We start from the raw sequence: 26,942 nt of genomic DNA, 5'->3' as shown, positions 1-26,942 counted from the left end.
TAAGTAAAAAGATAAGTGACTGATATTTGCTGTATTTTACCTTACTTCTTTGTATTTTTAAAGCCATATATTTGCAATTCAAAGGAAAATAAAAAATAATGCACTTTCTTTTTGGTACCCTGACTTCCAAAATATTTTCATTTGACTATTTTCTAGTGTATGAATAGGAAATTATGCCAATGTTGGTGTATGTAAGTCTCTTTAAAGATTATAAACGCCTTGAGAATAAGACTGATTTCATACTATTAAACAATGTATCTTTGAATATACTTGTGCGTCTTTATTTTATATTAGTTTAATTGGTAATTCTTTGATCTCCAGTTTTGTTTTTCTCATATTTTCCTTAAAATGCAGTGTCATTTTTTTAAGTATTAGGATTTGGGATTGCAGGATCCAGAAGGAAGGGGTGGCTATTATAGTACCTGTAGGATTAATCTGAAGAAGATAAAAATCCATTTTATGTCATTTCTGCAGAAATCCAGGGGAAAAGTACACTGAAATATAAATCCTCACTTTAGAAGCTCATTGGCTTCCTCTGTTACTGTATATTGTATTTTGCCATGTATAATGCACATGTTTTTGCCCAAATTTGTGAGGGAAAATAAGGATGGACATTATGCACAGGTAGTACGAGTTCTGTTTCCCTGAGAGTTTGGGCCAAAAACGTGGGTGTGCATTATACACAGGAGCACATTATACATGGAAAAATACAGTAAATATGGGAAATAAAATATGGGGCAATTTTAGAGAAATAAGCTTGCATATTTGTTGAAGTACCTTCTTATCAAACTAGATCAGACACCAAGGAAAGCTCAGAAACAGATTCTGGATAAAGATATAAATGAGATCACATTTTACTTTTTAATTTGAATGATTTGCTGGGATCACTCTAGTGATGAACTTCATATCTCCTGACGTTCTATATATCTGAACAAACATTACCATCAAAGCATGTATTTGGATTATCTTCAAAAGCTTTTTAATGGAATTCATTTTATGTTTAACTGAATTTAATGTTGATGGTCATCTTATAGCACACCTGTTGTTTTTGAGGTTTTAATTTTTTTCTTTACTTGGAGTTTATGACACATATCATTAAACGATTTTTTTCCCAAAAATATGAATCAGACATGTGTAGCACTATAAATGTTTTGCTCTTTCCTTTGCACATGAAAGACAACTTGACTAGCATAGAATTGTTGAATCATAATGCCTTTTCATCAAATTCTGCTCAGATGAATCTGTTGTCTTCTAGAATTTGGCATTGAGAGTCTAAAGCAGGTCTGGTTTTGGTTCCTTTGTGGCTAACTTTTTTTTGCTCATTGCTTTTATTCCTTTAGAATTCTTTCTTCAACTGTGATATTAGAAAATAAAATCCCCACAAACGATATATCCCATTCTCTTTCAATTATTTTTCTAGTATATAAATTTAATCTTTCCATTTGCAGAGTTGGGTTTCCATGGTCGGGAAATAGTTCTGCATTTTTACCTTTATTTATTCATTTGCTCTATGTTGTAGGCAGAATGACGCCCCCCTCCAACCTGAAAGATGTCCATACCCTAATCCCTGGAATCTGTGACTATGTTATGTTACACGGCAAAAGAGACTTCACAGATATAATTAAGATTATAGACCTTTAAATAGGGGGACTATCCAAGTGGCCCAAACTCCTTATATGAGCCTTGAGAGCAGACGAACTTTTCTGGTTGGAGGCAGAAGACATGTGGCAAAAGCGACCGTCAGAGAGATTCAAAGTGTGAGACAGCCTCTAGGAGCAAAGATAACCAGCAAGAAAATGTGGACCTCAATCTTGTAATCTCAAGGGACTGTATTTGGCCAACAACCTGAATGAACATGGAAATGGATCATTCCCTGAATGAACTTGGAAATGATCAGATAGGAAGCCAGGCTGACCACCACTTTATTTTGACCTTGTGAGACCAAGAGCAGAGGAACCAGCTGAGCCTACCCATTCTTCTGACCCACAGAACTGTTAGATAATCAATTTGTGTTGTTTTAAGCCACGAAATTAGTGATGATTTGTTACAGCAGCAACAGAAAACTAATGTATTCTATTTGTTACATTATTTTTTTTCTTTCAAGGATGATACCTTACCCATTCAAGAGGGAATAACACGAATAATTTAACTTTCTCTGCTTTGCTTCGATTTAGAAATTCAAATATTCAATCAGAAGACTTATAGGTATGGTGGAGCTAGATTTCACTTCATAAGCAGAGATGTAGAAGGAAGAAGTCTATGGAAATATTTTTAAATTTTGACTCTAAATTTAACATACAGATTCATGTCTTGTGTCATAACTCACGTCTCAAAACATATATCCAAAAAGCTTGCTAAAATAAAATAATGAGCATGATGACATGTACAACAGTTAAATCCATTTGTATGGATGTTACCTTCTGAAAGACTGATGAAATTCTTTCAGACTGAGTTAGATTTATGAGTGAAGTTGAAATTGGAAAGCCATGTGCAAGAGAATGAAACTGGACTGCTATCTGTCACCATGTACCAAAATTAATTCAAAATGGATCAAAGACCTAAGCATCAGACATTAAACAATAAACTGCATAGAAGAAAATATAGGTACTAAACTTATGGACCTTGGGTTCAAAGAGCATTTTATGAATTTGACTCCAAAGGCAAAGAGAAGTAAAAGCTAAAATAAATAAATAGGACTATATCAAACTTAAAAGTGTCTGTGCAACAACAACAAAAAAAACATCGACAAAATAAAGAGGCAGCTAACTGAATGGGAGAAGATTTTTGCAAACAACACCTCCGATAAGGGGCTAATATCCAAAATATGCAAGGAACTCATACAAACTCAACAACAAGAAAACAAACAACCCAATTGAAAAATGGGCAGAGGACCTGAAGAGACATTTCTCCAAAGAGGACATACAAATAGCAAATAAACAATTGAAAAAATGCTCAACATCACTAATCATCAGAGAAATGCAAATAAAAACCACAATGAGATATCATCTCACCACAGTCAGAATGGATATCATCAACAAGGCAAATAGTAACAAGTGTTGGAGAGGCTGTGGAGAAAAAGAACCCTCATATACAGTTGGCGGGAATGCAGATTGGTGCAGCCACTATGGAAGGCGGTGTGGAGATTCCTCAAAAAACTAAGAATAGAATTACCATATGACTCAGCAATCCCTCTCCTGGGTATCTACCCAAAAAATCTGAAAACATTTATACATGAAGACACGTGTGCTCCAATGTTCATTGCAGCTTTGTTTACGGTGGCCAAGACATGGAAACAACCAAAATGTCCTTCAATAGATGAATGGATAAAGAAGTTGTGGTATATATACACAATGGAATACTATTCGGCGGTAAGAAAAGGTGAAATAGTGCCATTTGTGACAACATGGATGGATCTTGAGATTATAATGCAAAGCGAAATAAGTCAGACAGAAAAAGTAGAGAACCATATGATTTCACTGATATATGGTATATAAGACTGAAAACAACAAAAGAACAAGACAAACAAGTGAACGAACAAAAACTCATAGACACAGACAATAGTTTAAGGGTTACCAGAGGGTAATGGGGAGGGAGCTCCAGATGAGGGTAAACAGGGTTTAATATATGGTGATGGAAGGAGAACTGACTCTGGGTGGTGAACACACAATGTGAGATATAGATAATGTATTACAAAATTGTACACCTGAAATCTATGTAACTTTACTAACAATTGTCACCCCAATAAATTTTAATTAAAAATATTATTTATCTTGTTTATGTACTTTAATATAAATTCATCCTTTATTTATTGTATAGTATAATAATGATCATGCATTTTAAGGCTGAATCCACCACTTCCTTCTTGGCTTTGAGCAAGTATTTCCCATCCCTGTGCCTCTTACCTCATCTGAAATGGGAACCTCTCACAGATGGTGTTTGGGAGAAATGAGAAAATAACTATAAAAGCTATAAAGCACAATGGTGTTCAAATGGGCATCAGCTTCATTTAGTGAGAACCTTCCTTTTCACACATTCTCTTCTAGACGCTCAGGAGGAAACGGTAAAAGATGAGGAAGGCATGTCTCCAACTTTGAAAGAACCCACAACCTAGCAGAAGAGACAGAAAACTGATCAGAGCGTTAGCGCAAATGAGGTTAATTACCAGGATTGATGCATGTACATAGTACCATGGGAATATGGGAGCAAAGATTGATTCAGCCTCATGAGAAGTCAAAGGAGGTTTTATAGGAGTGATGACTCCTGAGCAAAATTGACTGTTGAAAATTGCCAAGTGAAAAAATTTCACTCAACAGCACAAGAGAGACACAGTACAACTGGCAAACAGGTATGCATGTGGGAAGACATTAAATCAGGAGCCTACGTCATCTGCTCAGGGAATAGTAAGTATTGAACCACTTCCCTGGACAAGACCTGGGGATAAAACTATTTGAGCATTTTGCTTTCATGGCTTTGTCCTTCAACACAGAGCCACCTGCCAGCTAAAGCCAGAAGGCTATTTTCAGTCAATGTACTCCTGAGTCATTTATTAGGCAGCTGCGCTCTTCTTCAAGCTAAGCTGCCAAGATGTGGGTGGTTGTGCAAACAGTGTGGACGGGTGACCAGATGTATGCCAACGAAATCAGTGCCCCAGAGAGCCAGCCGATGATGTCAGCAGAAAGGTCTGTCTTAAGGAATGCAGAGACAGACAATGAACAAAGCGTATATTTAAAGCCTGACACAAGTTACTGTATTCACAATTTCACTACATTGAACCAAAGTGGCTCTACACTTGTACATCTCAGAGCCTTTCACACCGTATGTCCCTATGCTCCATTTTAACCTCATTTTCGGGTACTGGTACCATATAGTAAGAACAATCAGAGTCAAGTTTTATTTGGGGAAAAGCCTCCAGGGGTATTTAGAAATTCATAAAAGAAGAGAGTAGAAAATTTTCTGTTTAGGATAATACTGAATAAGACATGAAGTTTTTTCCTCAGTGTAATTAATATTGTTTTCCTTTGACTGGATTGGATTGAATTATAATGCAGAGCCCAGACCAGCCCAGGAAGTAATAAAGGAGGCACCCAAGTGGTTATGTTTAAGGAGAAGAATGAACTCATTCCAGGGAATACATGACAGTTGAATTGGGAAAATATCCCAATTAAAGCTGAAGCCATGTCAACCAGGAACATCTGGTGCCTTTAACTTCATAGATATTTATTTATGGATTTTGCCATAAATAAAATGAACTGACTGCCAACACTGCCTTAAAATTCCCCTCAGCTTGACCAAACTTTAGGGAGGCTTCTTTCGGCCTCTAAGCCCGACCTACCTTTCCTTAGAGCACTTACTTTAGATATCATATACAGACATGCAATTCTTTCTTTGCTCCTTTGAGATATAAACCTTTAAAAAAAAAACTTCTTGCCAGTTTTACAAACCAGAACAGTCTTCCTCGAAGACCTGGAAGTCATCTCTTTGAAACAAAATTATCAGGGAGGGTAGCGACCCCGTGTTCCAGTCTCTGTGGGAGAGTAGGAGGCTATGTTTGGTGGCGTGTCTTGCTCTTAACTTGTAAAACTATCTGCTGCCATGAAGATATGAGAAAGTTCTTTTCTCCCTTTTTGGTAAAGCCAATTAGCAAACATACATGGCCTATGAGCTCTCCCTCAAGCCTGCGTGTCAGTGAGGCTTAAATGAGTATAGCAGTTTTTTAAAGGAGCAATTTGTCTGTATGACTTCTCACACAATACCTGTTTTTAACTTTATTTATACTGTACTTCCAAAAATTAGAGTGAAACTGAAAATACCAAAACAAAAACACAGCCACTATGAAAACAAGACAGAAAAGAATCAAGTTTTAAAAAGGGGAGTCAATAATGGAGGAACAAGACAAAATTTTCTACCACAAGATACTTATTTTGTTCATAGATGGCCGCTGTGAGAAACTTGACTATGTGCCATAACATTCTTTCTATCCTTGTCCAGCTCAATTATTGCCCCTTCCTTTTTTTTTTGTCTGCTTGTTAATAAACACTTACATTTAGCCAAATTGTACCTCCTTACCACATGGTGGATATTTAGGGTTGGGAAGAGGACATATAGGCTCCATGTAATTCCAGTCACCAGAGGCCAGCAATATTTCCCTGGACGTCGTTAATCAGCCAAACAGTGAAGGGAGTGTACAACAAAGACGCAGCCAATCGAAGCAACATACAAACGAATATAATTGGAAGTTCGGCATTTTCTTCTGAAACCTTAGTGACAGCCCTTTCTGTTGGTTACCTCTCTTTCTCTGTACCCTCCCTCCTGTCATCAGTCACAGCATGTGAGGTTGACAACTGTTAGGCAGCCTTTTTTCTTCTCTTACATTGATTTTAATAAAAACCAAAGCATAGTTCAAAACTAGACATGGTTCCTAGACACGGTTCCTCAACTCTAGAAATGTAATTCATCTCGTGAAGAGACATGAGGAAAGCAAAGATGTGTGTGGGTCTGGGAAAGAGAAATTTCTAGGTGCTGACAGGATAAAAGCAGGGGAATAAAAACTCACTGTCCACAAGAACAAAAGACCAGCACCTTCAACAACAACATTTTTGCCTCCCTCTTCTGTAGAAGGAACTTGTCTAGATACCAGCGACCAAAAGTCGAAAACAAAAGACTAAAACATATCTCAGAGCCTTGAAAGAAAGATAACAAAAATGTTAATAGGAACAAGAACTAGAAGAACAAGAAAAAATAAGAAATAGAAATTTTAAAAAAAAGAAGACCAAGTAGAGAAAGATTTTAGGAAAGTATTTGCCTTTCTTCATCCCTTTCAACCAGAAAGCATTCCATTTCTTCTGCAGAACAGAGATGATATTAAAGAACTCATTTGATTTGAGCTATTAAAAATGACAGAGCTCATTGAAATGACAGTTTAAATAAGTCACCAAAAAGACCCCTTTAACCTTCAGCTCTTCCTACTCTGTTTTAGAGCACTCTGTTCTTTCCGTCCTCTTATTATACCACAAGTATTTTTTCATACCAATTACATACTGCGCACCAACTATAACTTTAAAATCAATGAGTGAAAGGTCAGGGAAAAAATTGATTGTCAACAAACAGATTCTGTCTTCTCCCTAAGAAATCACTCTTGCAGGGAAGAACAAAAAAGAGGCCCTTTTTTAAAAAGTGCAATTTGAGGTGGGAAATGATTCCATTTAACTTTGGCTTGAATGAGCTCTGTCCTCTTTGTACTGCATTTTCTAAAGTTCAGGAGTCAAAATCCATGCATTTTTATTTTAATAGCACATCCTCATCACTACATTTCCTTGCTTTTAAATACCATTTCAGATTCTGGCTTTAAATATTTGGAGCCGGCAACTTGAAGGGTTGTGTTGCTAAGAGACTAACTCCTAGGTTGAAAATCAGAAATCCAGGCTTCTGTTTGCACATCTGTTACTGATTGTGTAGGACTTAGTGGAAACCTCTTCTATGTTCTGCACATCCATTTGTTCAGAAAAAATTATCTTTTTATTAACTTCACTGCTAAAGGATCAAATGTAAATTCTATTGTAGAGCAGGAAATTAAAGAAAGTTATTAGTAAGAAAAGACAAAATTGGTTTTAATAATTCCAAGATTATTTTGTCTGTGGCATTGTGAGCTGTATACCCTGAAGCCTTCCTCAGTGTTTTTGTTTAACAACTTTATTAAGATATAATTCACATACTACCACTCACTCATTCGCCCTATCCCTGGGCAACCGCCAATTTACTTTCGTCTTTATAAATTTGTCTGTTCTGAAAATTTTCTATTAATGGTATCATGCAATGTATGATCCTTTGTGACTGGCTTCTTTTGCTTAACAAAACGTTTTCAAGATTCATCCATGTGTAGCATGTACTTTTTTTTATTGTCAAATAATATTCCATTGTATGAAAATATATTTTGTCTACCCATCATCGGTTGATGGACATAAGAGTTGTTTCCATCTTAGGCTATTATGAATAATGCTGTTATGAACGTTTGTTTGCTTTTTTTTTTTTTTTTTTTAATGTGGACATTTGTTTTCATTTTCCTTGGGAAAATGCCTAGCATTGGAATTTCTGGGTAAGTGGTAAATCTATGTTTAACTATTTGAGGAAGTGCCAGACTGTTTTCCAAAGCAGCTATACCATTTACCTTCCTATCAGCAGAGTATGAGGGTTCCAATTTTTTCACAATCTCTCCAACCTCTCCTTGTTATTTTCTGCCTTTCTAAATTACAGCCACCCTAGTGAGTGTGAAATGGTGTCTAATGGGGGATTTGGTTTGCATTTCCCTGATGGCTAATAATATTGAATATCTCTTCATGTCCTCATTGGCCATTTGTACATAATCTATTCAGGTCTTTTTGCCCATTTTTAATTCTAGTGTCTTTTTATGACTGAGTTGTAATAGTCACTCTGTGTTATTTCCAAGTTTCCAAGTCCTGTAACTCCCAGCACAGTTGATTTGACTTGATGAAGGACAGCAGCCACTTGTCCCCTGCATGCCACCTTCTCCCAGATATGCATTTTCCAGCACAAAGTCCCTCCATTTATAAACAAGGATCCCTATGGGAAATTTAAGCTGGGGTTTCAGTCTAAGCAAAAATTTACTTCTAATGATGACTGAGCTCACTTTAATTGTCAGAAAATAAAAGCTATGCAGCCCACTATGTTTCCTTTATTTGCAGTAGATGCCAGAGAGCTTGGAGACAATGGTTTACTGCCCCTAGATCTGCTCAACTAAAGTGCATTTTGTTTACTTCAAATGAAATCTGGTTTGTCTTAGAATTAAATGCCTCTTCCCCCATGTACTTTAATCCTAAATCATTTCAATTCCTTTCAGAAACAGATATTACAAATCTTTGGGAAAAAAATGCTGGAAGATGTGTAAAAGGTACTTATACATCTTTATCTATTAAAGAAAAAAAGTCACTTTTTCTTCCCATTATGAGCAGTGCCCCTGAGAATGAAGTCTAAAACTACCTGTAACGTATTAAATCATAGAGGTCCAATAGTCTTCACCACTAACAGCAAAAAAAGCCACAAAGTCTTTCTGAATGTGAGATGGTAAAGAGTGGAAGGAGCTTTTGAATTAGTACAAGTGAGATACAGTAAATTGTATTACTAACAGTGACCTGGGGCTGCATCTCACCCCATTACCTGCCAGAGCCTTTTGTTATAGGGAGGTATCACACAGTATCTATTCTCTTCTTCCCCACAGATAAGACCTAGGCAAGATGTCAGATTAGATACAGATTTCTTTTTTCAGATCGACACATCCCTCCCCTTTCAACAATCATGTATTTGACACAATCTCTTTCAGTTTTCACTTTCCTCACTTTTTTTGATAAAGCACTACTTTAGCAGATTATTCAACAACACTCCCAAGCAGAAATATTTGCATTTTCACAGAATAGTCTTAAATAGGTGAAAGCTTCCATAACCAAAATAATGTATTTCTCGTAGTAGACTTATATTCTTCTAGGAAATAATAATATGCATAAAAACTTGTCTAAATAATGACATTGTGCAAAACACTGCCTGAATAAAATTTGGTATCTCAGGCGGACCACTCTAGAAATAATCAGATTTCAATTTTAAAAGAAATTCATATTTACCTGGTGTCGTGCAGGGTGTCCTGCAGGGTCTCTGGTCCTGCTCCCCACATAAGAACGCAGGATATGGTGAGGCCAAAAAGAAACTCCCACGGAGCCATAGGTACGGGAGTCATACCACTATATTCTCGCTGGCGGCCAGGTTGGAGAAACAGGAAACAGGAGCCACACAATTTTCAACCCTCACTGCGCCGCTTGCAGGCTCAGCCACCATCTTCTTGCTAGCCCCCATTTTCTGCTAGCGTAGCCACAGCAGTTATATTAGTGGCCAATGGCTCACTGGTTACAGCTGACGGCCAACTAGCCACAGCTGATGGCCATCCAATCACAGTTGATGGCCATTTACTACCTGAGCCAGCACCCCTCTACGTGAGGCCGAGAGCCTGGATACTGCTCTTTGGGGCTCTGTCCCCACACCTGGTTTCAATTTTGGACTTGGATCTTTCAGGTACAAGATAGTGATTCATCATCCATGATGGAAGAAAAAAGTGAAAATGCAAACAGGAGTTAAATAAATTAAATCAAATACATGTGCATTATGGTCCTTAAAGTTAGTAACCATATTATCAATTGAATTATTATTATTTTACTATACTCATCATCAGTATTGTTATCTGATCCTTTGATGTCAAAACCATATTCTCACAGTTGACCATCTTTTTTCCGTTTTGAACATTATGATAAAATGAGGATACATAGATGAATCAGATAAAAGAAGTGACAGACCCTCACTTGCACCTCTCTTCTATCTTGATGTTCAGTGAATTTTTAGAGTGCCAAAAAACCTAACCCCCATTTTCTCTGCATTCAGTCAACACGTTCTTTCAATCAACATTTTGTTCCACTGGATGAGCATTCTTTTATCCAGTTTATTTTCTTGTTCCTAGAAGAGACCTTTCCATTTCACACTTGTTTTCATATCACAGTGCATTGATGGGCAGTAACTAGCATCTGCAGCAAAGGGGACAAAAGAACCCAGAAGTTTGTTTCTCAGACTGAAGCAGATTTCAGGTCCAATGTTCACTCTCCTCTTCCTGGGTCCTTCGCTTTCTCCATTGATCTGCTTCCTTTCTGACAAAGGAAGAATGGGACCAGAATAAGTGAAACTTTATAAATGGATAATAAACCCTGATTGTACTAAGAAAATACTTTATAGGCTGGAATAATTTACTAATGGAGTTAAAATCAGAAGACATTGAGTGTAATCTTATCAATATGTAATGGAGACATAGTGGAATTCAGAGAACCAAGACTTGCCGTTCTAAGTTATTTTTCTATTATTTTGTTATTTAGTGATGGCAACTCATCTGATAAAACAAATCCAACAGTGGAATGATTAGATTGGTATATTTTGTAAGTCAAATACAGTCAACTCTTAATCTCAAATGCAGTTCCTTTAAATTAAGGAAAGAAAGAAAATCAAACTAGCATTTATTGTATGTCAGACACTATGCTAGGTGGGTTCCTTTTTCTCAATATCCTCATTTCACTGAGGAGGAAATGGGAGGTTTCCCCATGGAAAATCCATGATTTTCCTAATGCCTTCCACATAGCAAAATGTTCTACCATGAATCACCAGGTAAATAGAGCAATCAATTTCAGTGAGGAAAGGAAGTAAAGGGCACAGTTATTAAACACCCCGTCTGCACCAGGCACTGTGCAAGGCAAATAGATACGATGTCTCACTGTCCCTGTTTTACAAGGAAATGAAGACTTTGAAAGGTTTGTTGGTGTGCCCAAAGCTGTAAGTCTGTGCCTGGAAGAGCAAGGAGCCAAAACCAGGTGTTCCCGACTCCCAAGAGCATTCTCACTTCACTATGCCATGCAGCACTGTGGCTACAGCCATTAGCCCAACAACACTCAGGTGTTTTACTGGAGTTAAGCTATTAGTGTAATGGGGACTACTATTCAAAACTACAAAGCTCACAGGCACAATTAAGACAAGGACATGGGAAAGGCATTTTTTAATGCCCCTTTATAAGTGGAGGAACGTGTGGTACCTCCTCTTCACTAATCAGTGATCAAGGCAGGCTGCATGTAGCTTGAGAGTTTCTGGGAAAGTAATTTAGAAAATGTTTCACTGCCTTCATTTTACACATATAAAATACAAAGTTGTAAATAAACTCTTGAATCCTGTGGACAGATCTACTCTCCTTTCTGCATTTCATTCTCCTTTTTCCCCTCTCCAATTTGATACTGTAATTGATTTGGGTAACATCTGACATAAACTTGTGAGTGAAAATAAGCAGTATCAATGTATCACAAACAGTCCCTTGTGTGAAAAGAATACTACTTGTAAAGTTAAGCAATTATTAGTGTGTATTTGTTATGAATCAGATAGTTCCGTTTTCTCCTTCTATTTAATAAGTATAGCATTCAGCTCCTTTAGTGGCTAGGGCAAAGGGTTTTTCATGAAACGAATCAGTACACATACCTCTTACTAAAGTAACTCTTTCTCTCTCAAGTGCTGTAAAGAAGTGATCACCTCAACATTCAGAATCTTTCATCAAAATTCTAGTTTCCATAACTGTGGAGAATTTAGTCAGTCAGCCTGACAGCATCTTTATAGCTACAAATATGCCAGGGTGAAAATAATTGCACGTCAGACCAGACATCCTGGAATCTTTCCACTGGTCTCATCTTGTAAAAAAAACAAAAACAAACACAAATAAACCCTGCCTGAACTGAGTTTTGAAAACCAACACCTGATTTAAAAAAAAAAAAAAAAAGCTTTCCTCTCTGATAAATCTTTTTCTTTGCCTTTGGTCTATTAGCATAGCATTTTGTACACAAAGGGCAGCGTGCAATATTTAGGTTTTTGCTGGGCATATTAATAAGTAGCTCATAGATTTCTCAAATTCTCCAGGTTTTATTTTTCAAATTCCATAAAAAGCTACCCTCATCCAGCTATGTGACAAACATTTTCAAGTGTTTCTGCAAAATCTCAGGGCTTGCATCTTGAAGGGAACATCTCTCTCTTTTTGAATTCCTCTATAACTGAAACGCAGGGTTTTACTGTTTTCCCATATTTGGGACAAGAATTTATTCCTTGGACCTAGCAAAAAAGCCTATGGATGCGTCAGTACCATTGATAGAGCAGGAGGCATCTGGGGTCCCTATAGTTTAATTATCTTTCCTCCCAGGCCATATACATCCTTTATATTTCAGGCACCCCAGTTAGACCCCATCTTATCTGAATTTTTTGTTCCATAGTTGAAAAGGTGGAATGAATAAAAAGAGGGGAAAAAAGCTCTTGTGTATTAATGAGACCTGGTGTCCTCTTGTTAAACATTTGCACTCTGAATCTTATGCACAATACCCTCCGTAACCTTTTTTTTAACAGGATTGTACAGTTTGTATTCAGCTCTCATTCCTCTTGACATTTCATCATTGGTGCTCGAGTTCAGGACCCCCGACTGTTCTTTCTCATTTTCTACCATACTTATCATTTTTATCTTTTTAGCAGTTTCCTACACTTTTTCCTCATCATTACAACTCTTATAAAATGTGGTTATTCTACTAAATACTAGCATATGATCCTGCTCAAAAATGATTAAGGCACTGATTTGGCCAGATTTGCCCAGATTTGCTCAGAGTAGTTAAAGAGTCAAAGGTGAAATTTTTCAGCCAATTATTTTTCATGCTCTTTATAAAATCTGTAACAATGTCAGCAGTATTTGAAAAGTTAAGGGAGAAATTTAAAATCTTGTTTTGCTTTTAGAGTTTTATTGTTTCTCTTCTTTAGTTTATTTGCTTTGCTTTTTTTTTTCAAAAACACTGAATGATTTAAGAGAAGAGTCAGAAAATATAGACAAGTAAACTAAGAAAATAAGGAACATATAATCTCATCTATATAGAGGCAACCACTGTTAATATCATATAGCATATTTTTGTCAGATTTCTTTCTATACACACATGCATATATATATAATTTCATATCAATTTCTATACACATTTGTGTGCACACATATAATTTTAGTGTACCAAATCTGATTTTAAGAATTTGTCTTTGACTATATAAGGTCCATCTCACTAAATATTTTTAAATGACTCCATGGTTTTTAATTTATGGTTGAATAGTCATTCGTAAAAAAATACTTTGTTGGTCTTCACGTTACTTAAAAAGCTTCTTTATTACAAATAATACAGAGCAGCCAAGATTGAATAAAGATGGGCTTGAAAGTTAAAAAATCTTGAAGAACTGACAAAATTGTTTAAAAGCATAAAAGTTTGAAATATAATCCTTGGTTTAATAAATTTTCAAACTGGTGAGCAAAATGGTAACTGGCAATAATGATGCCCAACTGGCTTTAAATTAAAAAAAAAAAAAAAAAACAATTTTGTTTTATCAGCTTACTAGGAATTTCCCTAGTCTGTGGTCCCTCGTCTGTCCCACATTCTCCTTGGGTATGCCAGACAATTCTATGGGTTTAACCATTACCTCCATGAAGAAGTTTCCCAAGTCTACAGCACTGAATATATTCATCAAGGGTCTTTCAAGATCACTCTGCTCAGATAATCAACAACTCACCTTGATCTTGAGATGCACCCATTTTATGTTCACCACAGAACAAAAGTTTGGTGTGAATATGTGGCAGAAAACAATTTTATTTTTTGCCTTATGTGTAGTTTACAAAAGCAAAAAAAGTGGATGAAAAACATGTAAACTCTGTTTTCAGCAATACTAGGAGAGGAATAAAATATGAGAACATAAAACTGTATCTCAGGGGTGCTAGCAGTAGTAGACTCTGCAGACGCTGTGCAGGGAGAAGAAATGCAGCAGATGTGGAGAGTGCAAGAGGGTAGAGAATAGCACAAGGGGGCAGATCTTTGCAAATTCCAGCACAAATCTACTGCCTGTTACTCATGGACTCAAGGAAGTGACAATGCTAGATCCTTGCATAAAACAAAAGTTTCAAGACCAGGAGAAGGACAGGGTAGAGGTTAAAGAGAAGGCCTACAGAAGACACCTGAGTGTCTTCTACCACCTTCATGTGATGATGTACATGGCTGCTGAACAAGGCCAGGCAAGGAATTATGTTGAGATAGTAGCCTAGCTTCTGACGGGTGAGTACTCACTTCCTTCCATCCTGCCTATAGCTCTTAATAAATTTCAAGTTTTACTTTCAACTTGGAGAATATGGCTATATTTGGTCTGCCATCAATGTACACCAGCAAGTTCTCACATTCCCATTTCCTCTTTGGCCACCCAAAACATTTAGGTTTACTCCTTTACTTAGGTCAAGGTACTGTCTCCAGAAAGGATTTTTCTTCTTTTTTTTTTTTTCCGTTTTTTGTTTGTTTGTATGTAACTCTTTTATCCCAAATCTTCAGAAACCATTGATTCACATGCATGTTTTCCTTTTATGACTATATTGATTAAACATCATTGGGCCTGCTTTGTACTAGGCACATTCAGCTAGATCCTTTGGAAAATACAAATATATTTGAGACACTGTCCATAGCTCTAGAAGTTCAGAATCTAGAGGCAAACTTTCAGCTTCCAGAATGAAGGGCCATCACTGAGCAGAGAGAGGGAGAGTGGGGAAAATTATCTGAGGAAAGAAGAGACTTGTGCCTATAGAATGGAGGGTCATTCACATTTGTTGTCAAAACTTCAATTCAGTGCATTTAATGGAACAAACAAGGCTAGGACCCACTTCCCCACTGCCTCAGTCAGTAATGGGTGAAAATTATAATTTGAGTATCTCCTCATAAATGAATGGCTGTTTGATGACTATGTAAAACTTAAACATGTCTTCTGCCTTCTCTTAATTTTCAGGATTTTATCTAACTCAATTTTCAGGCTGAACTGTATCTAAAAGCCAATTATAACTCATCTTTTTAGCCTGGGTGTCTGCTCCATAGAAATAGAATAAGAGGCATAAATGTAATATTAACCTTTCTAGTAGCCACATTAAAAGAAAGGTAAAAATGAAAATTAGTAGATTTTATTTAATTGAATATATAAAAAATATTATCATTTCAACATTAAATTAATATGAAAGAAAGTATTGAGATTTTTGCATTCTACTTCTCATATTTGAAATCTGGTGTGTATTTTACACTTATGACACATCTTCATTTGAACTAGCCTCATTTCAAGTTCTCAACAGCGACATGTGGTAGTGACTATTGTATTGGATGACACAGATCTACATGTCTCTTTAGAGCATCTTTCCATCTCTTGGAGCACGCACGTGTGTTAGGAAGTGTAATGCTAGGCATAAATAGTCTACTTTTTCCTTTAATGTTTGGGGTTGGGGAATAATGTATTACCTACCTGATAAATATTTTGAGTAGAAAATCATTTGCAATAGTTCTTTCTCATAACCGTGGCCATTCACGTCACCAAGAATTTATTTCAAGAGGTTACCATATTCATAATTAAGGTAAATCCCTAAGCTGGCGAGCAATTTGTTATTTTCTCAATTACACGTAAACATCTGAAATCGAGAATTTTAGTATTTTCACTTCAAGGAGATCCTATAGTGTAATAGAATACATAATGCCATCGCTATTCTGTTCCACACAAGAGACCAAATAAAAGGAGCTTTATGATTATCAAAGGAATCTGAAGACCTGTGATCGCAGGTGAGAAAGTTTCACTGATTTTTGTATTTTTCAGCCCTTAGGGCATCCCAAAATGGGTCGTTGTTGTTGTTGTTGTTGTTGTTATATAAAGTATATGTTCTTCGGAAAGCAGAACTCGTGCCAATTTAGTGCAATTTTAAGCAAAGCATAGCTTTTGAGGTAGTCCGAACTTGACCTCTATGGGGGAGCACCATCCTTAACTGCCATGGGAGCTATAACCTGGGTCATTTTCTTAGCCTGAGCCTCCATTACCTGGTCTGTACAATGAGATTAATAATACTGCTTTGAAGGTCTTTTGTGAAGATGAAATGAGATAATCTATGAAAAGTGCTAGAACAGGAGCCTCCTGGGGAGTGGCCACATGTTGCTTTCCCATCCTTAACTGAAGTAATCCCATCACCTGATCCAGATGCACCAAAAGCCCATGACTCTGAATCTCTTAATAATTTCTCACTTTTTGATGACACATACTTGTGGGGGATTTTTTGCTGTCAATTTCTAAATTTTTGCAATTTCTAAGGCGAAGAGCCTGTCCCATAGTGTGGTTGTCAGGCCCTAATGAGCTGGTGGGAGAGAATTCTAATGATTAGCGTTTCTGGAAATGTTTGGTGGGGAGGGAGGAGAAGTTATTTCTTCAGGGCTTAACCTGATTAGTAAGGTGATAAGTTTGAGATCATATAGGGGTAGGTTTCTCTGCTTTCTGTCTGTTTCCCAAGGCACCTAAGTTCCTGGGTTAGTATTTTTATTTTTATTTTCATTTTCTTTTTATGAATAGTTTTGCTCATTTCTTAAAAGTTAAGAGACAGAGATATAAATCTTGAGTAAGTGTCCCAGAAAGGAAACTTTTAGCAGCAGCGAAGCCAATTTCCTATTCCACAGAACAGCTAATAGTCATTGTCCAAAAAGCTGTTTTCAGCAATACTAGGAGAGGGATAAAATATGAGAACATAAAACTATACCTCAGGGGTGCTAGCAGTAGTAGACTCTGCAGAAGCTGTGCAGGGAGAAAAAATGCAGCAGATGTGGAGAGTGCAAGAGGGTAGAGAATAGCACAAGGGAACAGATCTTTGCAAATTCCAGCACAAATCTACTGCCTGTTACTCATGGACTCAAGGAAGTGACAATGCTAGATCCTTGCATAAAACAAAAGTTTCAAGACCAGGAGAAGGACAGGGTAGAGGTTAAAGAGAAGGCCTACAGAAAAGACACCTGAGTGTCTTCTACCACCTTCATGTGATGATGTACATGGTTGCTGAACAAGGCCAGGCAAGGAATTATGTTGAGATAGTAGCCTAGCTTCTGGCTGGTGAGTAGTCACTTCCTTCCATCCTGCCTATAGCTCTTAATAAATTTCAAGTTTTACTTTCAACTTGGAGAATATGGTTATATTTGGTCTGCCATCAATGTACACCAGCAAGTTCTCACATTCCCATTACCTCTTTGGCCACCCAAAGCATTTAGGTTTACTCCTTTACTTAGGTCAAGGTACTGTCTCCAGAAAGGATTTTTCTTTTTTCTTTTTTTTTGTTTGTATGTAACTCTTTTATCCCAAATCTTCAGAAACCATTGATTCACATGCATGTTTTCCTTTTATGACTATATTGATTAAACATGATTGGGCCTGCTTTGTACTAGGCACATTCAGCTAGATCCTTTGGAAAATACAAATATGTTTGAGACACTATCCATAGCTCTAAAAGTTCAGAAACAGCAGTGGGACCATCACAGCTGGTTGAAATGTTTTAAACGATAGCATTGTTATGTACATGCCCAAGTGCATAATTGACAACATGAGTAGAAAATAAGGAGTGTGATTTCAGCTGTAAGTAGAACTAACAAGTCAGGTTGCCCAGAGCTGGCATGATATAGTTTATGAGAGAGTGAGTTCTCTTTCAGTGGGATGAATAAACACGTTGTGTTTCAACAATCAGCACAAGAGAATAGATGGGAGGTAAGTGTCTGTAAGTGGTTAGACTACATGACCTTGAAGAACTTCTTGCACTCTGAAATACTAGCATTCAAAAAATAATTCATTAACTCAAGAAAACATTTGAACTGCTCAGTGCTAGCTCCACAGAAAGGAAGAAATCGATCCCTATCCTCAAGTGACGTCTAAATGCAGAAATCTGCACAGGTCCAAGCTTCCAGTGAACGATCAGAACCAAGGAAAAGAACTAAGGCAGCTCTACTATGCATAGAATTTGGAGTAATTCATTTCACAGAATAAGGTTTTCTGTGAGAAGAATACGCTGAGAATTATGAAGTATGAGGGAAGGCTAGGAATTCAGAAAAGACAGTAAAGAGAGTCATGACTATGCTTCCACTCAGTGAGGAACCCAATGTCATGATTTCAGGGCTAGAAAGTGACTTTGGTGACGCTAAGCTTGGAAGGATTTTGTCTGGTTCTCCCCCCCCCCCCAATTAACAACCCCCATCTCATGGTTCCCATCTTTGTATAAAGTTCAAACACAGTTTAGTTCCTCAAAATGATGTATATACACATACATGCTAAAAATTAAGAGGTTTCTTTTTAGATTTCTCTAACTGCAAAACTCTATATAGCTTCATCAAAGTTGAATGGTTGTGTGTGTGTGTGTGTGGGGGGGTTCCTTTCTTAACAGCTTCCCTAAGCACCCTATGATTTCCTGAGCTTTTGTGGGAGACAGAATAAGTACTAATTATTTTAAATAATTTGGAAAAAGAATTTTGTGCATTAGTCTACTTTTCCTCGCTTATATGAAAGCAAAGTTGACCTCACTGCAGGGAATGCAAACTCAGGTCTATAGTGATTAAGCGCGAAGCATCAATAACATGAAGGGGGACAGCTGTAGCTTGACAGATGCTATGCTGCCTGCACTACTAAGCACCTGCCTAGTGACCTTGCCTTTCAAGCCCTGTACAGGTCTATATGACCAAACAAAATACTTCTGAAGATTGGTTGATTTAAGGGTCATTAGTTTGCAACAAGAAGGTTTCTAATATTCAGTTCTTCCCAGAAATAAACTGAGAAACTGCCTAGCAAGAAAAATTGGCAAAGGCTTACAAAGGTGGACAAGTAGCAAAAAATCCTCAGGAAAAATGACCAAGAATTACGAGGCTGAAGGCGCCATTACTGCTTTCTGCATTTAGGTGTTTCACCAGTTCACGATCATGTGCTCTAGACTGTATGGTGAGGGTCTTGGAGTATTGCCGTAGAAAGATATGGCGACATGTAGAAACCGAAAGCTCCATATGCAAGGTCCTCACATTTACAGATGCGGCTGGAACCCAAAGAGCCTACTTAAGTGAGCCTAAATGACATGTGCCAGGCACCTCAGTGAGTTCACATCAGAACCAGGCCTGGAAACCGGTTATCATGTGTCTCCGAATCACTTATTATTTGATAGGAGAGACCAGAATACCAATTTACTCTTCTTTTTGTTTTTCCCAAAATGAAACTCCCGTTAGGTGAGTGAGAGTCTATGAACATCATTTATCAACTTGAGTCTGCCCCCTTTTGGTCACTCAGAAAGGCAGCTTCCTTACTTGCAGATCCTGGGATTTAGAGTGTCATTCGGTCTATTGGCAATGGAACTAAGATGCTAAGAACCAAGTGGCAATTTTGGTGAATGATGGAAAACAAGTAGATGCCTCTTTGCTTTGTTTTTAACTTTTTCTTAATTGCTTTTGATTCATTAATTAAATTAATTGCATTGATTCAAATCTCTGGTATTTCCACCAGTTGTAGGTGACCTCTGGCAATATCTTTAATCCTGACTTCCAACCACTTCTGTGGTCTCTTAGTCAAATGCTATTCCGTCTAATTCCTGGTCAGATTTTCAGTGGTATTAAAATTTATCTTAGGTGTGTTCTTCGTTGTCTAAATAAATGACGTGTTTTATCACAGAAACTGATTTGATTAAATGTTGTTTTTTAAAAAAAAACTTCCATTGTTAGTTGCAGAAATGCAAGATACAAAAAAAAAGGCTTTTTGATTTATTGTATATGTCCTCGTTTAATTGAGCTAGCCTTCCTTCCAATTCATAATGAAGTTTTAGTGTCTTGATGAATATTGATTAAATTTTCCTACACCATATGACAGTAAGTTATATTATGAAATTTGTGTCTAAAACTTTTAGGCACGCTTGTCTCAAAGCATGTAAATTTTCTAAGAACAAAGTTTTTGCCATTATTTAGGTTTGTTATTTGTGGTTGCTACTATTCACTCATTAGTTCTCCTCTGAATATTTGATGCCTTTTCAAATTCTAAGTAAATTTAATACATATGAGTATATTAATTTGTCAAGCTGTTGTTTGATATTCAAATGGAGAGCCTTCAAAGCAAAACATTTTTGAGCTGAAAGAGATCCCAAAGATAATCTAATTCAGCTCCAGTATTTCATTAAGGAGAAACCCAAAACAAAGGAAGGAGACATAACTTTTCCAAGGTCTCACCATTAGTGTATGATAAAACTGAGACTATTAACCAGCACTGATCTATTCACTCTTCGTGAGGTTTGTGACACATCATGCAGACTCAGCCATAGACCCTACCCTTTGGAGATCACTATTTAAGAAAAGAAAACCCTGAGAATCCACTCTGTAGACATGTAGTGTAAATAGAGGCATGCCCTACACAATTTTTTTATTAATTTCTCCAGTGAGGTATAGCCAGGGGCTTATTCCTTCACTCCTGAAAAACATCAGAAATGCCAGAAATACAATGCTGCCATAAAGTATACAAGAGGCACAATCCTAAAAAAATGCATATCTTAAATATCAAATGTGTAAACTTCATATGGAAGTCTCCTGAGGTTGTCAAGAGAATGTGCCTTGCAGACCACCAGCTATTGAAAAGGTCATTGACCAAGGGCCCAGCTACTGCTCTGAAATTTATCACTACGTTCTGTGAAAACCATGCCTTCCAACTGATGACTGAACACAACAGGGAAACTCAGGCAGGCCCATTCACGGGAGACATGGGACTTCTCTGATGACTGAACTTGGCTATGGACTTCCAGATGGTTTTGCTGAATTTCCTTAGACTACATGGCAGTGTCGGGGGCTACACACTAGTATGGGGTCTTGTCTCCCATCTTCCCTCTCTGTTTTCTTCACTCAGGGTCAGTGTTGCTTCATAGTTTCACAGCTCTCCCAATATTATTTCAGTTCCTTCTCCATCTTCTTTCCCACAGAAATTTCCTCTTCTAAAATCTTTGCACATTTAACTTGCTGGGCTGCAGAGTTTTAAGAATTCACTCCAGGATTCCAGAAAAAGACCATTCAACCCCTTAGCTGTTCTTCAACGTCTTTATTCTTTCTCTTCTTTCTGCTTTTTAACCTCTGTTGACCAGTTAGCAACTTCTATCCCACTGGCCTCCAGCCCAATGGCCTCCACACCTAACACGCTGCTGCAGTATATACATCATTGGATCTTAATCTTGCTACACATATCTGTTTTCCTAGTGGGGTCTTGGTAGTCGGTCCATCTGCCTCCAGGATAGGATTAGAAAGCTTTTATTGGAAGCAGAAGGACATACTTTTAGGCTGTTCCAAATTAGTAGCAATCTTCAGCCATAATTTAGAAAAACAACCACATGTGATAAACAGGAGCTTTAAACAGATTCATCTTGATGGACATTTTGGGTTTTAAATTATAATAAAAACCTTGGAAGGAAGCATTACAACTATTATATGAATGCAAGGTTTTATTATTTGCTATATAACAGAAATAGGAATGATCTCTGAGAGTAGGAAAGGAACGTGTTGTAATTAGTCCTGCTTGGTAACTACTTAGAGATGGCCACTGGAGGAGTCATCAGGGAAATAACATCACTGGGGTCCAGCAAAAATAGAAGTGAGAGGTAATGAACAGTCTGTGTGATATCAGAACACCCACAGTGGGAAAGTAGTGGCCCTCACATCTAATACCGTAAGTTATTACTTGGAAAAAAAGTAAATAAAAGGTTTGCCTGTGAGATTGAGAAAGGTGCAAAGTGTTAATAGACTGCTATCAAAATAGGGGGAAAGTAGCCTCTGTAATCCCAGCTTTCTGCCTTATACTGAAACCATTAATGGCATCAGGTCCCTTTGCTTGGCCTTTGTGTGAGATGCTCTATATTTTAAAGATCATTATACTTACAGGGTAATAACTGAATCTGAATTAAAGGAAGCAAAGTAGTTATTGAAGGAAGGAAATGATTTCACGCAGCCATCATTTTCAAAAGCTATTCAACTTTACAGTGAAGAGAATATTTTTACCTTTTCATAGGCACTTGGTTTTTCCACTAGCCTGGCTTTACCCCTCATTCACTCAATGACCAGTTTTAATTTACGGAAACTCCCACTACCCTAGTTTTCTCTTCAGAAAAATCTTCCTAGGAATAGTAGGGATGATTTTTATGTGTTCTTTTCTTTGAACAAAAGCTAGCGTGGGTCAAAGATATAAGTAATAATAACAAAGTGACACTGCTTTAAAATCTGTATTTGTATTTACTCATATATTCTTCACAATAACCACTTAAGATACTGTCAGTATGTCCATTTTATAGAAGCAAAAATTGACTCATAGGAGGTTAAGGAATTTAATCAAAACCACACATTTTGATCACACAAAATCGCATCTTATGTGGCAGTCACAAAATGGTGTCAAACTGAACAATCTGATTCTGGACCTTGTACTCTTTCCTCCAGGACTCTGCAGCTCATGCTTTCTCAGCATTGTCATTTCTCAAAATATCCCTTTGCTCTAAATTATTTTTCAAATTCTTTTCAAGTGCTACTTCCCATATGCTCTCAAATACTCTCAGTGGCCCACTTCCCTTCAAATATAAAACTCACTGATGATGTCCTCTTCACCCGTGTCCACTCTTTACCACCTTCCCCACCCATTCTCTTTCTTAACAATCCTGCTCACTTTCTCCTTGAATCTCCCCACCAAAACCTACATAGCTCCCTCTGTCTAAAACTCTCTGTGACCCACTGCTCACTAAATCCAGGGGATTTGTCCTTGAGTTAACCCCTAGCAGCATCTGACACTATGCCCTTCTCATCACTCTTCACCCTTCATCCAGAGGTTACATCATAAGCTGACCTCTTCTGGATTTTTTTCTTTCCTTTTTAATTTTAGTGTGTCTGAATTAAAAAGAAGCTCTTTCCACCCCTCACTTTGAATATTTTCAAATATTCTCTGCTTTGAGCATTTCTCACTATAGTTTCACACTCTGTGCATGTTCTCCTGACTTGATCTTCCCCAAATCTAAATCTCTACAAGAGGTAACGAAATTAGTTACAAATCAACTACATTAGAATCTTTTAGTAAAGCTAAGCATCATATATTTTAAAAGCTACCCAAGTGATTGTAATGTACAGGCAGGGTTTGGTTAAAGTGACAAAGGTCTACATATTGAGATTTTTAAATATATGTTATTGTTAAGACAAAAAGTCATTATACAATTTACAGTGTGATCTTCTATTATAACTAGCAGTAGAGAAAAGAGTTTAGAGAGAAAGAGCTTCTGTGGAAGGGGATAGCTCCTGTTTTTAAAGATCCTTCCCAGGAATAAGCCACACAATTTTTTTGTTTGTTTATAGCATCTTTATTCATAATTGCCAAGACTTGGAAACAACCAAGATGACCTTCAACATGTTGTTGTATAAACAAATTATGGTTTGTATATAACAAATTATCTAGACAATGGAGTATGCAGCGCTAAAAAGAAGTGGGCTATCAAGCCATGAAAAGACATTAAGGAATCCTAAATTTATATTGCTGAGAAAGAAGTCAATCTGAAAAGGCAACAGTGTGACACCAACTGAATGACATTCTGGAAAAGGCAAATCTATGGATATAGAAAAAGTATCAGTGGTCAGGGGTTGGATGGAGGGAGTGTTGAATGGGTGGAGCACACAATTTTTAGGCAGTGAAACTATTTTGTATGACACTACAATGGTGGATATGTCATTATGTATGTGATAGCAGGGAAAATAAGGGAGTGCAGAGAGCAGTATTTGGGAACTCTAGTTTCTGCTCAATTTTTTTCTGAAAGTCTAAAACTGCTTTAAAAAAATCTATTAATTAAAACAAAACCAAATTATATTCTATATAGCTAAATACCTGAGGCAGCCGTGGCAGTCACTTTTTGGCAAACCTCAAGTGCAGAATCTAGACATTCACACCTGTATTCAGTGCATCAGACAACACTGAGGATGGTCAAGACAGAGCAATCGTTGGCATGCAAGTTGTTGGCATGCAAGTCAAATCAGCTGTGAGATGTCCACCATGTATTCTTAATTAAGACATGGCCCATTCAGAAGGAATGATTTGGGTGTGTTCAAACCAGATTGCTTGTCCTTCCCCATCATCCTCTTATTCCTCTTAACATATTCAAGGCACAACATATTACATTATCCTCTACTGTGTTTTCTCAAAAATAAGACCTACCTGGACAATCAGCTCTAATGCGTCTTTTGGAGCAAAAAGTAATATAAGACCCAGTCTTATTTTACCATAATATAAGACCAGGTCTTATATAATAAAATATAATTAATATAATATAATGTAATGTAATATAATATAATATAATATAGTCATGTCATGTCATATCACATCACATCACATAATATAATTATAATATAATACTAGGTCTTATATTAATTTTTACTCCAAAAGACACATTAGAGCTGATTGTCCAGCTAGGTCTTATTTTTGGGGAAACATGGTAGGTCTGGGTATGGGAAAGTGCAGGCCAGTGACAGAAAGAGAGGCAGCCAGGGCTGACCTGCATAGAACTGCAAGTGAACCCAACACTTTGGTTCTGCCAAGAGAGGTCTGCCATGGACCACACGCCACCTGACACCAGAGGTTTGCAGCAGAAAGTTCTCAGCAGAAGTAGGAATGGAACACGAGTTCACAGCCTTAGGTTGAACAGCTCTTGCAGATTTCTTACCCTTATTGCCAACATCACCTCCTGAGCTGAAGTTATTGGTCAGCTCAGGAAGTTATGTTGGCTGTAAGGGCAAGTCCTCTCTATTGGTCATTTCCTTTCTTTCACTCATTTTATAGCTTTTCTGACTCCTTGCTTCCTTGGCCACCATCTTGCTTTTCTTTGAACTTCATTGCAATGTGGCCTCCTGTGGTGTTTCAGGAATATTGTTTACACTGTCTCCATACTCTTCACTCACTTGTTTCTCTTCACAGTAAGCTTGTTACTTGAGCCTCAGATAAACCTTTATCTTCTTGCCATTGGTACTCAAATTAAATTGTTGGCACCAGTTCTGCAAAGTGTCCCAACCACTTTATTAATTGGAAGCAAACTGGTTGCCAATGAGAGGATTGGTTTGGGGTAAGCTTTGAGCTGTTCATTCCTTTAAGCAAGATAAACTTTACCATCTGTCCTAGGAGTCTTCAGGTTGGCTTCTGAGGGTGAAGAAACGCTTGGTTCTATTTGGTGTTCTTCATTAGGTTCCTCATTAACTGGAACTGATGTGAGAGTCACATTTTCTTCATCTAATTCATCCTCAAAGAAATCCTTTCCGCTGCTATCAGAATTTGTGCTTGCCATTTCCAGGAACACTCAGAGGACAGCAAAGCCAGCATGGTTAAGGATACCCACAGTTTACTCCTGTTAACCTCCATACATTCTTTATTTTATTTAGTTCAATAAAGGGATTATCTCACCATCCAATAACAGTGTCCCTCTTCTGTACCATGTTGCCGGAGATAGGGAAAGTCTCTTTACTGGATTTCCACAGACATAGACTCCAGAATGTGTGGTCTCCTGAAAATTAGAGGAAAGGAGTGTGTTTTGCAATGCCCAATAAAAATAGTTATAAAGAGAATGTTAGATAAAATATCATATCATAAAATATCTTTCATCTTCCTCACCCCATAGTCATGTTTCATTGCTTTCTAAAGACTTTCCCTTATCTATTTCTGGAAACTTCATCCTTTGGCTTCATTCAAATACCATCCTTCACACTTTATTTTACTGGAAAAGTTAGTTCCTAAGCCTCTCCTCAGCTACAAGTCTAACTTTGCATGTTGAAAGATTCTGCTCCACCCTGCCATCCAGGTTTCTACTTTTTAGTGTAATAATAATAATAATAATAAACTGGAAGAGGCTTAGAAATTTTCATATTCTCCAGCCAGTGCCTGTAGGAACCAGCATATATTATCCATTAATATAAATCGTGGGAAGCTAAAAGAATCCTACCTTCTAATAATCATAATATTACTTTTATTGTCCTGCTATCATTGGGTCTATTTGTTGACTCCAGCATTCTCCTATCAGTTGATGACACCCTCTACTCATGCCAGTTGCTTTCTTGATATGGTTTTCCTGTTGCTATGCTTCATCTGCCTTTGTTGTTGAAAGACCTGTAGTGAATTAATTTCAGCTGCTTCCTTGAATGGCAACACAACATAAAGAGTAGAAAGAATCAAGAGATTTAGATTCCAATTCTGACTCTGCTGATACGTAACCAGCTTTGTGTTCTTGTATCAGTCAGTTATCTTCTCAAGTGCCTCAGTTTCCTGACATATACAATAGGTCAGGTAGTACCTACTGTGCATGTTGTTGAGGTTGTTTCATGTGGTAGAGTTCAACACAAGAGAACTATAACTATATTTTTGCCCAAACTTTTGCATGTTGTATTCTGTCCTCCAGAATACGCTCCTTCCCAGCCTCTAGCTGGGCTCAGCCACCTAGGATTCACATTTTCACCTTCCCTAATCTGTTTGTC

The 26,942-nt window shown here is 37.3% G+C and overlaps 1 pseudogene; it reads right to left on the bottom strand.

Moving 5' to 3' along the window:
• Window positions 1–22,328: 22,328 nt before the first annotated feature.
• The window catches only part of LOC109445101 (developmental pluripotency-associated protein 2), a 136,451-nt pseudogene continuing 131,837 nt past the window's right edge, over window positions 22,329–26,942 (bottom strand).

The sequence above is a fragment of the Rhinolophus sinicus genome, linkage group LG01, assembly GCF_036562045.2.
Source record: "Rhinolophus sinicus isolate RSC01 linkage group LG01, ASM3656204v1, whole genome shotgun sequence".
Lineage (NCBI taxonomy): Eukaryota > Metazoa > Chordata > Mammalia > Chiroptera > Rhinolophidae > Rhinolophus > Rhinolophus sinicus.
This window is presented reverse-complemented; position numbering and strand designations above follow the sequence as displayed.